Source organism: Fukomys damarensis, unplaced genomic scaffold (assembly GCF_012274545.1).
Source record: "Fukomys damarensis isolate Sample0158 unplaced genomic scaffold, DMR_v1.0_HiC HiC_scaffold_38, whole genome shotgun sequence".
Lineage (NCBI taxonomy): Eukaryota > Metazoa > Chordata > Mammalia > Rodentia > Bathyergidae > Fukomys > Fukomys damarensis.
This window is the reverse complement of record NW_022900950.1, coordinates 31,286,865-31,300,362: the sequence shown is the minus strand read 5'-3', so window position 1 is coordinate 31,300,362 and position 13,498 is coordinate 31,286,865. Positions and strand designations below refer to the sequence as shown.

Below are 13,498 nucleotides of genomic sequence, written 5' to 3'. Positions count from 1 at the left end.
AGTTCTTAAATGGTTGACAATTTTTAATGCAAAAATGGAAAAGAAACTTTTATATGAATGGAAAAAACACTGAAAAGAAAAAAGAAATGACAAACTAGAAAAAAGTATTTGCAATATGATACAATTTTATATTCTTACTATGAGAATTGTATCACTTTTTGTATTAATTTGAAAATAATCAAAGACATGAATGGCCAAATATACATATACATATGTGTATATATACCTATGTTTACAGTGTTCAAGTTTGCTATTATTTAAAGAAATGCCAATTAATCCAACAAAGACAAATATTTCTGCTTATCAGTCAGTGAAGGAGGGGAACAGGTACTCCTTTACTATGAGGATTGAGATTGAGAGAACATTTCTGCAGGAGGCAACATGATAAAGACCTTTAAGAATAGTATGCAACTGTTGCCTAAAAATTGTACTTTATCCTAAGAAAGTATTGAAATAAGTGTGCAAAACTATGTACAAGGACACTCATTAAAAATTAACAATGAAAGAAAACAGAAAATTTAAATGTTTGGTAATAAAAGACTGGTTAAATAAATCTGGTATATCCATACATGTGGAAGATTAGGCATCATTAAAAATGAAGACGAAGGAATATTTAGCGTTCGTAACATATGGAGTATATAAAAGCAGTAAGAAAACAATGTATATAGTATAATACTATTTTAAATTTATTTGCATGCATAATTGCCTGGAAGACATTGGTAGGGATATTATCAAGATGGTAAAATGAGTTTATTTTTTTCTACTTGCATCTCTGTATTTTCTATTTTTTTCTACAGGGAATATATATTATTTGTTATACTTTTTAAAAAATGGTTAAGAAAATAAAGAAAACTTATTTGTCAACCACATTCTGAGATTTGACTGTGTATAAGAAACTTTGCAAAGTACTGTTTGGCTAGCAACATAGGAAGATGATCATTCCTGATATAAATATGAGGATACATAAATAATAAGCTTAAAAATAGAGGTATGAAGTTGGAAACAAATACAGTTCAAAAACATAACTACAAATATAATCACAAGTATTGAAACTGGATAATTTACACAGATTCTGTATTAAAACATTTACACTATCACAGTACTGCTATATACTATTTACATAATTCTCAGATGATACTAACATTTTGTGCATAACACTCAGTTTTATATTATTTTTTATTTTATCAAAGTGAAGCAAGCAGACATCTTAAAATGATGAATATCTAAAAGATTTAACAATAAAATACAGCAGTTCTCTATTTCATCCTTTCCTACTTACTGAAGAAAAACAATTTCAACTTTTTAAATCCATTTCTTTTCTATTTACCTCCATATTCGTAATTCATGCTTTCAAACTGTTTCACCACCCTCTAAATTTTCAAATAATCTTTTTGGATAACTGATATATTTTTTAGATCTTATTCCACAGCCTAGCATTAAGCTGTCACAACTGATTACACATATCCTTCTCTTTGCAACAATACTGATAATAGTGATATGACCTGGCAACTTTGTCTAATACAGTACTTCATGAAAAATTTATTTTATCTAGCTCTGTAACAGAGATCTTTATTCACCCTTATACAAGTAAAAAAATTAAAGGGTACAAATATTCTAAACACACCTCTTCTCTTCCCATAAATGAGTACAGTAGTTTTAAATCAAAGCAGATCATCAGTTACATTTAGCTCCATCTATATACTCTCAGTATGACAACGAAATGGTTAAAGTCATCAGGAAAAACTTGACAGTTCCCTAATTATGAACAAAATAGGTATTACAGAGAAATAAGAATGTATTTTCCCATAAAGACTGTATTCCAACATTTCCTGGGTTTCTAGTCCAGACTATAAAAGCTTATTTGAGTCAGAATATAGCTGAAATGAAGTATATTTACAGAAAATAATACTAAAGAATCTTGAAGCAACCTTGAAGGCATGCTGTGGAGTCTTTGAAGAGCTATGAAGTTTAATTCTGATTTTTCTTTAGTTTAGATTTCACTTAAAGCAATCTCCAACACTGTTATTAGTTTTACCTGACATAATTAAGGATGTCTTCTGATTCATAAATACATCAAAGAGAAAAGATATATACATGAGAAAAAGTGCCTGAAGTGAAACTAATGTATCCTGGATGGATGATCATAAAAGGAGGGACAGGTACTACCTGGGGACAAGCCTTTAGCAGGTCTTCTCATTAGTAAAGATAGCTCAGTTGTAAACCACAGCGGACAATATATGCAAGGTCCCAATCTTATGGTTGTGACAGACAGAAGCTAGTGAGGTATGTGTAGTTGTTTCACAATGTCGAGCTTTACATTCATAGAGTCCTACTCTATTGAAGATGATAATATAGCTCTTATTACCAGTTTACACATGAGGAAAATGATATTCAGAGACAATGATTACTTTGCCCAAAGTAACACTGCTATTGATCAGGAAGAACAAAGTAAACAAAACTCCATACATGTTTTGAACCCTATATATATATATATCCTCTAGTCTTCATATTACAGTACCTAAATCTCCTCTACAAACATCTATGCAGCAAATTTTAGCGAAAATTTCTTATCATTAAAAGGTTAGAGAGAACCTGAGAATGTGTATGTGTGTGTGTGTTGGGAGAAGTGCTTCCAGAGCTGCCACTGCTTCTGCATTTATTCAAAGAAAAGTTGGGGATAGGCTGATACTGGAGAGGTAGGAGGAATGGAAGAAAATTGCTCCCTATTTTGTCTGAAAAGTGTTGAGCATTTGCTACTTCCAACCCCAAATTCTCCTGCATGAACTCCCTCTGCAGGGCTTTTCTTTCAAATTGAGAACAGCAATTTCTTGTAATCATGTATTCTGACCTTGAAACATCACCCTCTTCAAAATTGAGGAGAAGTCAGGTAGTTTTCCCACTGCCATAACCTTTAAGTATTGCCTCTGTAACTTTCACTAGTGAATTTTTGAGGAAGGAAACTGTAAGTCTAGTTTCTATTGCACATTACCACAAAGGCTGCATTCTTAAATTATCACAGATTTTGAAATACCAACCTACTCAAAATAAGGTAGTTTTTAATCAGATGATGAAACATGTAAATTGTTAAAATATTGTTAAAAAGCAAATAGGAGAATATATAAGAACTAAATACATATAGAAATTTGAACAATTGAAAAATTACTCAGACATAAATTGTTCTTGGTACACTAATTTTTAATATCTTAGAGAAGTTTCTTCATGAAACAAATTAGTTAGAATATAAAGATCTGTGGAATAAAGACCAAGAGAGCTGGGTCATTAAGCAAACAGTTTTCTGGGCACAGGAACAGACTACAATCAAATTTCAATGATCCATTTATGTATCATCTATGGCCAACTTTTCATCCTAGCTCAGCTTCTTCAGGCTTGCCTATTCATTCCATCAGCCAGCTGGTACATGCTGAAGCAATGTCAACGGATCCTTATAGCAGCTTAAATAAAACCCAAACGGTAAGGCAAATCTGGTGCAAAACCATCTTAAAATCTAAAGTCAAACAAATTAGTTTTGAAGTATCTGGGTCTATGTTGCTTTTTATTCACATAAATCAACCAAATGTAGTAACTATGTCAGTCTACACAGAAAGTGTAACACAAATGAAAAGCAAATTAAATAATAAAGAACCCAGAAAAATGAGAAGTTCCATTTTCCTTCCCTCCTTGCTTCTCTCCCTCTCTCACCCACCCCCTCGACAGGACCTCACTATGTATCCTGGCTGGTCTTGAAATCTTGGTGCTCCTCCTTCTTTAGCCTTCTTTGCACTACCACGAAAGGCTAAAGTGAGTTTAAAGAAATAAAATCAGAGAAGCTAAATTTTTAAAAAATGAGAGATAGAGGGAGAGAAAGTCAGATGGAACTATGATACACATAACTTGCAACATGGTAAAGGAAGACAAGAACATGAAGCTGAACATCAGAAGCTTATCTCATTTTGTGCTCCCCTCACTCTTTAATAGGTCACCTTTGATCACATAACTATAAAGTAAGTACCTGTGACAGGATGGATAGAATAGGTTCAAATAAGGAATGTGTTCAAACAGGGATGAAATGGCAGCCAGAGAACAGACTTCTTAGAAAGCTGGAAGAAACCAGTATCATTTGCTGCTGCTGACTAGGAAGTCCTCCAAAGAGCCCTGCCCACTATCAATGCTGAAGATGACCCATCTACAATCGAGTTGTCCCAGTATACTAACCATCCGAGTATTAGGTAGAATGGAAGAGAAATTTTACTCCAGTAACCTGAATTTCTTCCCACACTACAGTGATAATGCTTGGTGAGCAAATGAAACAATCTACTAATTTTCAGTAAGGATTTGATCTCAGACCACAGAACATTCTTACTAAGTCTGTTGGCAGATGACCAGATGCTGTCAGACATTTGCGAAGAGCTGACTATGCACACTTAAGGAGCCAGGAGTAACTGTAGTTTAGTATTGTGTGGATCTACAGATATCACAGGAGAAAATTTAGGCTATGAGTTACTATTTTAATTATAGACATAGTTATAAAAATTCAAAATATCCTTATTTGGTTTCAGCAAAACATCCAATTGCCAGTGGTCATCTGTGAGCTGCAAAGTAAAGTGAGAAAATCTGAATTCAAGAAAATACTTTTAGGATAAGATTCAACAGGAGTACTGGGGTCGTTTGAAAGTGAAATGAAGTATTTACAGATATAAGAGGAGGCACCAGAAATAATCCTACAGACAATACTAAATTTTGCTAACCTGTATCACTTATTCTGTAAGTACTGTGATTTTAATGTTGAGCAAGGTTTTTCCCTAAAAATGCTTACTATTAGGGGCTGTCCATCAAACAAAGACCTGTAAATGTACAGTACTTTAAAAATAAATACTAGAATACTGGGGAAGGAGTACCAATAATCCTTTATAATAAACAGGTAGAGTTGTGGGAAAGGGTGCTTAATTTTTGAAAATATTTCTGCCAGTAAAAGAATGGGCAGTGATAGAGGTACATGAATTTGAATGAGAACTTTTCACTTCATTCCCACACAGACCAAAGAGAAAGAAATCCAATATTTTAGGCAATGGTGGAAGAATCAGAAAAAGATATTCCAGACTGCTTCTTACAATGACGACGATCAACCTCAAAAGGTTGTTATGAGGATGGTAGTGTCTTGGATTCAAATGTTCTGTATTTTATAAGAAGTTAAGAAATGTGATAGCTAATTTTTACCTGACAAAACTCCTAAAGAGAGACTAGTCTTTTTCATCTTAGCTTTCCCTATACCTACCACTTGGTAAGTACTAAGTTAAGATTTGGGCAACAAATAAGAGTTATGGTTTGGATCTATATTTATCCTGAAAAGTTCATGTGTTGAAGGCTTGTTTCTTCATGTAGGGCTTTGGGGAAGCAAGCGGACTATGACCATTGGAAGGTGGCCACAAAGATAAGAGATAGGGCCTAGTTGGAGAAGTAGGTCACTGGGGGTGTACTCTAAAAGGGTATATCTTAGCCCTAGCCTCTTCCTCATGCTCTTTGCTTTCAGGCTGCTGTAAATTGAACAGCTTTGCTCCACCCTATGTTTGCTTCAAGATGTTCTGCCTCATCACAACTCAGAAACAATGGAGCCAGCTGACTACATACAGAAGCTTCTGAAACTGTGAGTCATAATTAATCTTTCATTTTTAAAGTTGATGTGGCCAGGTATTTTTGTCACAGCAATAGAAAGGTAACATAGATGGGGTTCTGGTTGTGAGTGGGACAAGCTAAAAATACAAACATTTAAAAATAAGAACAGAACTCAAAACACCTCACTAGTAAGAAAACCCAATTTAAAAATAGACAAGGAACTAGAATAGACATTTCTCATAAGAAAACATAAATGGCTGGGTGTGGTGGCGCACGCCTGTAATCCCAGCACTCGGGAGGCTGAGGCAGGAGGATCGCTGTGATTTCGAGACCAGCCTGGGCTACATAGTGATTTCCAGGTCAGTCTCAACTACATAGTGAGACCCTGTCTCAAAACAAAAAACAAAAAAACAAACAACACAAACAAAGAAAACATAAATGATCAACAGATATATGGAAAAAAAAGTGCTCAGAATCACTGACTATCAAAAAAGTAAAGTAAATCCACAATGTGGTTTACTTTATATCTTTTAGAATAGCTACTATCAAAAAGCTGAACGATAAGTGTTGGCAAGAATGTGGAGAAAAGTGAGTGCTTGTATATGGTTAGTGGATATGTAACTTAGTATAGCCATTTTGGAAAATAGTATAGAGTTTCCTTAAAAGAATTAAAATTAGATCAACTACATGATCCAATAGTTCAAATACTGGGCATATGCAAAAGGAAATGAAATCAGAATGTTGAAAAGATCTCTGCACTTCCATGTTCACTGTAGCATTTTTCATAATAGCCAAGATATGGAGTCAATCAATGGATGAAGAAAATGCCTGTGTATATAGGTTGTGTGTACAAGTATGTATAAATGTACATATACACAAAATGAAGTGCTTGAGTCTCGAAAAAGAAAATCCTGTCACACTTGTGACAACACAGATGAACACTTAACATTGTGTTAAGCAAAATAAGTCATGCACAGAAAGACAAATACTGAATGATTTCACTTACATGAGGAAGCTAAGAGTAGAATGGTGGTTACTAAAGGCTATGGGAAGGGTTAGAGATCCTGGAGAGAAAGTACAGAATTTCAGGTAAGAGTTCTATTGTACAACATAGCAACTATGGTTAATATCAATATATTACTTTTTTTTTTTTTTTGGTACCGGGGATTGAACTCGGGTCCTTGCGCTTGCAAGGCAGGCCACCGAACCGCTGAGCTAAATCTCCAGCCCCAATATATTACATTCTTGAAAAGTGTGAACAGTAGATTTTAAATGTTCTCACTGCAAAGTAGTCAAAATCATGCATATATTAATTAGCTTGATTTAACCCTTCCACATGTCTACATATTTAAAATAACATGGTGTACATGATAAATATATGCAATTTTATTAAAGTTAATTAAAAATAAATGAAAAATACCATATGTGTAGCCAGGATAGGAGAGGCAAGATAAGGAAGGGGGAAAGATGGCAAAAGAGGAAAAGAATGATAATGTGTTCCTGAGCAAGTAAATTCAATGAAAGAATTAATGGTAACAGGTTCCAGGTTGAGCAGTCTTCTACAATGGCCAAATTTGGACAGAAGCTCATCAATTCCTCATATCCTTGGTGTCATCAAATATTAGGACATACTAGAAAACTGGATATGATCAAAGAGTTGGACTTCTTCCTGTCAGATGGAGGATTTTGATTCTCTAGGGCTGTTTGAAAACTGCAGGAAGGCTGCATATTTAGAAATCAATAGTGAAACACCAGTCAGATAAATGACCTTTGTTTAGCCTCTAAAAATCATTCTCTTGCTTCACACAGTGGTACAAGTATTTATTCTTAAATTCTGATAAAAAACAGTGGTTTTTTGTTCATAAGACTTGAATAAATGTGTGGTGGGAAATCTTACATAAATTATGAAGAAAAGCAACTTTTACTAAAAACAACTTGCTGGGTAGTGGCCAGGAATATGCCTGGAGTTGTTTCTACATCCTGTGTTCTGTTGCACTAATCCATAAGTCTGCTTTTTTTTTTTTTTTTTTTTTTTTTAATCAACACCATGCTGTTTTTATTTCTGTACCTTTGGTAGTAAAACTTGAGGTTGAAGATTATAATGCTTCCTGCTTTACTCTTGTTGCCCAGGATTGCTTTTGTTATTCTGGGTTTTTCAGTGCCATATGAATTTCAGGATTGTTTTCTCTAATCCTGTGTGAAATGCAATTGGTATTTTGACTGGGATTGTATTAAGTCTGTATATCACTTTTTGAAGTATGGCCATTTTGATAATATTTGTTCTGCCTATCCAGCAATAGGGGATATCTTTTCATTTTCTGATGTTCTCTTCAATCTTTTTTCAAAATACTGTAGTTTTCATTGTAGAGGTCTTTCACTGCTTTGGTTAGGTTAATTCCTAAGTATTTAATTTTTCCTGATGCTATTGTTTTCCTAATTTCTTTCTTGGTGAGTGCATAACTGGTGTACTGGAACATTACTGATGTGTATGCATTGATTTCTGTATCCTACTACATCCTCTATCCTATTCTACTACTTAGAAACTAGTCTTGAAAGTGCTATTTCAAGATAAAACATTTACTTGTCATCAACTCAAATGAGCAATTTTTAACCCAGTAAAAAAAAACAATTACGATTCTAATGTTTAGAAGCCCAGTGATATAAAACTATTGACAGACTCAGGGTGGACCCTCAAGTTACAACCAGCCTGACATATAACAACTTGGGTTACAACTGGAATTTTAGTTTTAACTGATGATCAAAGTCTTGAGTTATGCCCGGAATGCCAGCTGCTTGTGCTTCCAGAAGGTCTCTGATACAGATTTACCCCTTAAAGAGTTCTGGAAGGAACATTACAACACCCTTTCCTGTGTGGGGTTCAGAAATCCTGGGCCAATGACTCTCTAAGGACAATGAGATCTGCCTGTATACAGGAGAGAGACTTTGAAGGCTATGTAGAGGAGCCTGAGCCTTCAACTGACCAACATGAGTTATATCTAGCCCTTGAGAATGAATTGAGTTTGTAAGTCAAGGATCCACTGTATAAAAAGAAAGGAAGCAGCCAAAGGCCACAACCCATAGCTACCAGCACAGGTTTGTTGTCTACTCTAGCTCTCCGGTGCACAGTGTCTGGCCTTAGAAGGCAAGAGGTGACAAAGAGCCAGAGGAACTGAAGGTGTAGAAGGCTCCAGGGCAAGGGTGACCTCCTTCTGCCATGCGGACTTTTCCAGACCTGGTCTCACCTGACTACCAGGCATTTTCTGTCTTTTGTACTAGGTATCAACAACGCTTTGAGAGATATGGTAATTTCTTCTAGGAAGATAGCAAGGAGAGAATTTTTAAAAGTACATTTACATATAGACATCTTTTTTTACATCAAGAATTGAGTACAAGGCTGGGGATATAGCTCAGTGGTTCCACTGCCTGCCTCACAAGCATTAGGTTCCGAGTTCGATCCCAGTACCCCCACCCCCAAAAAATGAAGTACAACAACCATCTGAAAATAATTAAAAATAATCAGCAAACTCTTGACTCTTTAAGCCCTACAATATTGTTCCAAGTTGTTTTTCAAGTGCTAATCTATATATCAATGAAATTATATATAAGACAAGGCAGTTGTAAATCCCATTTCACAATTAAGAAAACACCTTTTTTAAAAAAATAAATTTTATCTCATCCCCCTCCCTCAACCCCTTCCTTCATATAAAAGCTTTGTTTCCTTTTTTCCATTTTCACTTGTTTTTCTTGTCCCTTTGTTCCTTTCTCCCTCCTTCCTCCCTTGTTCGCCTTCTCATTTGAACATTTTCTTCCAATTTTCCAGTATCTATTATACATTTTAGTTCTTATTTCCACTCTAGGTTTCTTACATCAGAGGAACAATGCAATATTAAAATATGTGTGTCTGATTTATTTCACAAAGGTGTACGGTTTCAAGGTCCATCCATTTAGCTATAAATGTCTGAGCTCATCCTTCTTTATGGCAGAGTAGTACTCCATTATAAATAAAAATCACACCATCTTTATTCACTCATCAGTTGATGGGCCTTTGGGCTATTTCCAAGATTTAGCTATGACACACTGTGTTGCTATCAACATAGTGTGATTTTATCACTGTGGTATGATGCTTCTAATTCTTTCAGGAAGATACCAAGAAGAGGTACAGCTGGGTCAAATGGAACCTCTAGTTTCTGTTTTTTGAGAAATCTCCACACTGATTTTCACAGTGGTTGTACCACCGGTGGAAAAGTGTTCCATTTCCCCCACAATCCCTCCAGCATTTGCTATTGGTTTACTTCTTGACAGCAGCCATTCTTTCTGGAGGTGGAATCTCAGTGTTGTTTTGCAGAGTTTTTTGTTTTTGTTTTTTTGTACTGATGATCGAACTCAGGACCTTGCACTTACGAGGCAGGCAGTGGCACCACTGAACTAAATCCCCAGCTCAGTGTAGTTTTAATTTGTATTTCACAAATGACCAGTGATGTTGAATTTTTTATATGTATTTATTTGCTATTTCTAATTATTCATCTGAGAAGTATTTGTTCATTTCAGATGCCCAGTTTTGGACTGGATCTTTAAATTTGGGGGGTCTGATAGTTTTTACTTCTTCATATATTCTAGATAATAGCCCTTTATCTGAATAGCTGGTAAAAAATTTTTCCTATGCTGTACATTGTCTTTTCACTCTGTTGGTGGGTTCTCTTGCTATGCAGAAGCTTTTTAATAAGATGAGATCCCAGTTATTGACTCTTTGTAGTATTTCCCATGCGATCTGGGTTTTGTTCATGAAGTCTTTGCCTACTCCTCTAGTGTTCTACCTATTCTCTCTTCCAACAAGTTTAGTTTCTGTTTTAATAGTTAGATCTTTGATCCACTTTCATTCTAGAATAATGTGTGGTGAAAGATACGGGTCTAGTTTTAATATTTGGCTGTGGAAAACCAGTTTTTCCAGCACCATTTATTAAAGAGGCTATCTTTGTCCCAGTGAAGGTGTTTGGCTCCTTTGTCAATGATGAGGAGGTTGAGTATGTCTGGAGTTGCTTCTGCAACTTCTAGTCTGTTCCATTGATCCTCGGGTCTGTTCTTTTGCCAGTTCCTGCTGTTTTTAATCACTGTAGCTTTGCAGTATAACTTAAAGCCAGGTATTGCAATATCCCTTTGCCTTGCCTTTGTTGCCTAGAATTGCCTTTGCTATTCTAGGTCTCTTCTGGTTTCAAATGAATTTTAGGTTTTTTCTTTTGTTACCAGGGATTGAAATTGGAACCTTGAGCTTGTGAAGCAGGAGGTGGCACCACTAAACTAAATCCTCGGCCTTAGGATTGTTTTCTCTAATTCTGTCAGATATGCTGTTGGGATTGTACTGAATCTGTATAATAATTTTAGAACTATGGTCATTGATAAAATGATTGTTGATAGGGAGGACAAACTAGATATGATGTGGGGTCTCCTCACTATAAAACACAATAATATTTCTGATATTCCAAGGATACAGTGTAAACATCTGCGGTAGTTTAAAAATATGTCAACAAATTATTTGCTCTTCCTCTTTCAAGAGATAGAGTTTCATGATGTCCACAGGTGGGGCTGCCTGTGGTAGGCAGGGGGCCTCTTCACCCCGAGGTGATTATATTTAGATTCTCTGCATCTTTGCTCCTTCCTTTTTCCACTTGGATTTCATATTCCAGTTCAGGTAACCACACTGGCACTTCTGCAATATTCTCACATACTTTTATCTACTGCATCTAACAGATAACACTGCCTCTTCCACTAGCATTTTGAGCATCTCTACGATAAGACAATTATTTCTCATCTAAGTATGCAGATGTCTAGCCACTATTTGAATCAGAAAACATCTTTTCTATATAAAAATTTTATGGGTACATTTTAGATATACATGAATGCTAACATTCATCATAGGGAATTTGTAGCAGTTAAAACATGTATGAGTGCTTTGAAAAAAAAAAACCAAAAACCTTCCATTTCCTTAGTGTAGTAGTAAGTTGAATTAAGCAGTTAAATACATACACAAGCTTAACTTTGAGAGTAATGTCCCTTTGAGGAGACTGTCTATGAAAGTTTAAAGTAATGAACTTAGGTAACATATTGAACAAGTCTACCAAACTTAAGTCTGCATTCTTACAGATGATGAATTCAATGACACTGGAGAATCACTAGAAAGGCTACAGAGACAAATGAAAGGAAGCAATCAGTTCATGGGGACTAATCTCTACAAGAGAAAAGCCCAAGGCATAGAAAATTTCATTACTGACTTATCCAACCTTTATGTTTATATCACATCATGCAGGGTAATACAATTAGTGATAATGGCATAAAAAAACCAGCTGTAAAACAGCAAGAACTAGCAAATTCTAAGGTAAAAGTTCACTATTCAGAGACTTGTTTTACAAAATATTAGAAACCTAAATACAGCCTTCTCTTATCCCTTTATTAATGCTATGCTTTAAATTGCTGTACATACTAGAACCATCTCCATCTACTACTGAAAACACAAACCATCCTCAGGGATGGAATAGCAACTGTAGTTTAACTGGATGGAGCCAGACTAACAAAGAGTTTAAAACAAAGTTAAAAATAGAAAACGTATGTAATTGAGACTGCAAGGTAAAATTCAGAGAGATGGAGTATGCTATTATCTAAACATTATAATTTGGCTCCCTTCCAAAGTAAAAACTCTTACATTTACAAAAAAAGGCACGGCATTTTCAATAAAAATGCTTGGGACTATCCTTTCACATTTCCTTTGAAGTATTAATATACCCAAGTTCACAATTCTTTCTTTAACTTTGCTTGACAGAAATTGTGCCATACATGCAACATCTATATTACTCCCTATATATGCAATGTTTTTAGAGAGGTTTAGATCTAAGTATTTACAAGGCTCTTTAGAAGAGCTAGCAAATTCTAACAAAGAACTTTCAAGGAAAAAGTCCAAACAATAAAAATGTTTAGGCAAAGTCCCACTGAATAAAATACTATATTAAAAAAATGTAATGTGAAAGTTTTCCATGTGTTAGTGTTAGAGGTGATCTAGTTTAACCTTGTCATATGAAGCCAAAGAAATTATGGTTTAGAGAAGTTAGCTTACGTAAGACTAAATAATTATCTGATATTTTTGGAAATTTTAACTCAAAATAATCAGTAGTATTTCTTCTTTTACCCCACAACCCAGAATGGCATGTTACATCACCCTATGAGACAATTATGAGGGGATAGACTATAATTATAGCATTTCAGCCCAGGGTCATTACCTTTAGAGGGTGCCACAAGCACTAACACTAATGCTATTCTAATGTTATGATACATCTCTGGTAATTATATTCTGAAACACACAAGCTTCAGAGTAGAACTTTTTACCTGAAAAATCCAGACTGAGTAGAATTACCCATAATTTTCCTTAAAAGTTCTCTTGATGCTTTTAGAAGAGGGACTGTGGAGTTCTCACTTTATAGCTTGGAATACAGGACATGTTAACAATGAAAATGAAAAATTACAATACAGTGGCAAGAGAATGAATCTCAGTTCATCTACTTATCTCTTGGGACATTAAAGGTCACCGATCTAAAGAAATAGGGTCATTTACTCGAGTATTTAGAGTTCTCATGGGGAATAAGTACAATTATACACATAGTTAACTTTGTAACTATAAGGCATGAACAAATGTGAAGTATTAAGAATTTTTAAATAACCACTTTTATAGTATTAAAAGCTGTATATCTATGTTAAAAATACAGATATTTTATGTATGCATAGTGATTTACAGCACAGTAAATATTATTTCAAAAGAGCTCTCTCAAAAGAACCACAGGCCTTACTGTTCCCTTTTTATTGGGTGGGTAACTAAGGCTTAGAGAGGTTGATATGTTCAAGGTCT

General features: G+C 35.0%; 1 protein-coding gene across 2 annotated transcripts in view; it reads right to left on the bottom strand.

The window, feature by feature from the left end:
* Positions 1–13,498, bottom strand: part of LOC117284593 (protein POLR1D-like) — a 54,073-nt gene that overhangs the window by 26,903 nt on the left and 13,672 nt on the right. The window lies entirely within an intron of this gene.